Source organism: Belonocnema kinseyi, chromosome 10 (assembly GCF_010883055.1).
Source record: "Belonocnema kinseyi isolate 2016_QV_RU_SX_M_011 chromosome 10, B_treatae_v1, whole genome shotgun sequence".
Taxonomy (NCBI): Eukaryota; Metazoa; Arthropoda; class Insecta; order Hymenoptera; family Cynipidae; genus Belonocnema; species Belonocnema kinseyi.
Genome location: NC_046666.1, coordinates 95,438,514 through 95,441,798, shown reverse-complemented (window position 1 = coordinate 95,441,798; position 3,285 = coordinate 95,438,514).

Here is a 3,285-nt window from a genome sequence, read left to right as displayed (position 1 = left end):
ACCCATTCGTGTCTATCTATCTGTGTCTATCTATCTGTGTCCATCTATTTGTGTCTATCTATCTGTGTTTATAAATCTGTGCCTATCTATCTGTGCCTTTCTATCTGTGTCTATCTACCTGTGTCTATCTACGTGTCTCTATCGATACATGTCTATCTATCTGTGTCTATCTATCTGTGTGTCTATCTAGCTGCGTCTATCTATCTGTGTCTATCCATCTGTGTCTATCTATCTGGTTCTTTTTATCTGTATCTATCTGTGTCTATATGTCTGTGTCAATCAATGTCTATCTATATATGTCTATCTATCTATGTCTATATATAAGTCTATCTATCTGTGTCTACCTGTGTCTATCAATCTGTGTCAACCTAGCTGCGTCTATCTATCTATGGCTATCTAGCTATGTGTATCTATCTATGTCTATCTATCTGTCTCTATCTATCAGTGTTTATCTATCTGTCTAGCTATCTATGTCTATCTATCTATGTCTATTTATCTGTCTATCTATCTGTGTCTTTCTATCTGCATCTATCTATATGTGCCTATCTATATGTGTCTGTCAATCTGTGTCTATCTATCTATGTCTATCTATCTGTGTCTATCTACCTGTATCTATCAATCTGTGGTTATCCATCTGTGTCTATCTATCTATGTCTATTTATATGTTTCTATATGTCTGTGTCTATCAATGTGTGTCTATCCATCAGTGTCTATCTATCTGTGTCTATCAATCTGTATATATCTATCTGTGTCTCTCTATCTGTTTCTATCTAACTATGTCTATCTATATGTGTCTATTTATCTGTGTCTATATATCTGTGTCTATGGCTCTGTGTCTATCTATCTGTGTCCATTTTATCTGTGTCTATCTATCTGTTTCGATCTGTCTGTGCCTTTCTATCTGTGTCTATCTATCTGTCTCTATCGATCTCTCTCTATCTATCTGTGTCTATCTATCTGTGTCTATCCATCTGTGTCTATCTATCTCTCTCTATCCATCTGTGTCTATCTATCTGTGGCCATCTACCTGTATCTATCTATATGTATCTATATTTCTGTATCTATCTGTGTCTATCTATCTGTGTCTATCTATCAGTGTCTATCTATCCGTGTATATCTATCTGTATATATCTATCTATGTCTCTCTGTTTCTATCTATCTGTGTCTATCAATCTGTGTCTATCTGTCTGTGTCTATCTACCGGTATCTATATATCTGTGTCTATCCATCTGTGTCTATCTATCTGTGGCTATATATTTGTGTCTATCTCTCTGTGTCTATCTATCTGTGTCTATCCATCTGTGTCTATATATCTGTGTCTACCTATATGTGTCTATCCATATGTGCCTATCTATCTGTGTCTGTCTATCTGTGTCTATCTATCTGTGTCCATCTATCTGTGTCTATCTACCTGTATCTATCTACCTTTTTCTGTCCATCTGTGTCTATCTGTGTGTGTCTATCTAGCTATGTCTATCTATCTGTAACGAAGTGGATAGGGATGTTTGTGGAAAGGGATACCAAATAGTCATGAAAAGACTTCAGGGTTACCCACCTAAACCTCAGCTAACCATGACCGCCACAGAAGAGTAAATAAGACACCTCATTCCAATACATGACCTGATACACTTCGAGCACGCAGGTCCCTCAGAATTTCCATTGTTCACGGAAGGAGAGCTGTGGTCGGCAAGCAGGAAAATGAAATGCAATAAAGCACCAGGTCCAGGAAATGTTCCAACGGAAATTATAAAGCAGGCTGCGGAATTTCGACCGAAATATGTGCTAAGTGTGTACAACAGGCTTGCAGCAAAGGGTGAATTCCCAGCAATATGGAAAATGTCAAAACTCGTTCTCTTGAAAAAAGGAAACAAGCCAAACGAAGACCCCAGCTCATTCAGGCCCATCTGCCTGCTCGATGCTGAGGGGAAGTTATATGAGCACTTGATACTCGGAAGGCTCAAAAAGGAATTAGATCGCACCGGCAGACTTGCTGAGAACCAGTGCGGATTCAGAGAGTGTCGTCAGACAGTGGACGCTATCAAATAGATCGTGAGAATAGCGGACGAGGCAGCTGCCTGCTCGAAACAATGCCGACGTATGTGTGCCCTAATAAAACTAGACGTCAAAAATGCCTTGAACAGTACCTCGTGGCAAGTTATCCTGGAAAGCCTACGAAAAAGAGGTATATAGGAAAACCTCATAGATTTGGTAGCTTCATATCTCTCTGACCGGGTTTTGATATTCGATGCTGAGGACAAGATCAGGGCCAGAGACGTAAACAGTGGCGTCCCACAAGGCTCGGTTCTAGGCCCAAGCCTCTGGAATACTCAATACGACGATCTCTTAAGACTTGAACTTCCAAAAGGAGTCGTACTGGTCGGATTCACTGATGATATTGCTATGGTAATTACAGCTTCCAATGAAACCCTGCTTATGCACCACGCAAACACAGCGATACTTAGAGTTGTCAAATGGTTAAAGGAAAAGGAACTCCAAATAGCACCTGCAAAAACGGAAGCGATACTCTTGACAACTAAGCCAAAGATATGTCCAGTCAGCTTTAACGTGCAAGGCGTTAAGATATATCCCCAAAAATCCCTAAAGCAACTGGGAGTGTGGCTTGATACTAAACGCACATTTGCAGATCACATTAACAAAATGGTCGCAAAGGCGGAAAAAACTATGTCAGCCCTGGCAAGTCTCATGCCAAATATAAGAGGACCAAGATCATCTAAAAGGAGACTGCTGATAAGCATTGTCCACTCACAACATCTGTACGCTGCTCCTGTTTGGTACGAAGCACTAAAAAGGAAGAAAATGCTGAAAAAGTTATACCGCATACAAAAGATTATGGGAATAAGAGTGTGCAGCGGGTACCGCACAATTTCAGCCGAAGGCGTCGGAGTTATGGCGGAAATTCCCCCCATCGAGCTGCTGGCAAAGGAAAGAAAGGAGAAATATGAAGGTGTAGACCCAAAACAATGCCGAGAGAACCTACTGAAAAGCTGGCAGGAGAAGTAGACAAATGGAAATCATGGACGCTGGACTTGGAGATTGATACCGACTATCAGAACATGGTTGGAAAGAAAACACGGTGAAATGAACTATGAACGGTCGCAGGCAATCTCAGGCCATGGCTGTTTCATGGCATACCTACATAAACGAAACAGATGGGAGACCGACATATGTCACTACTGTGAAAATACCGATGACGCAAATCATACACTATTTGTATGCGTAAGGTGGGAAAAAGCTAGACAGAGTTTCAAAAACGAGACAAACAAA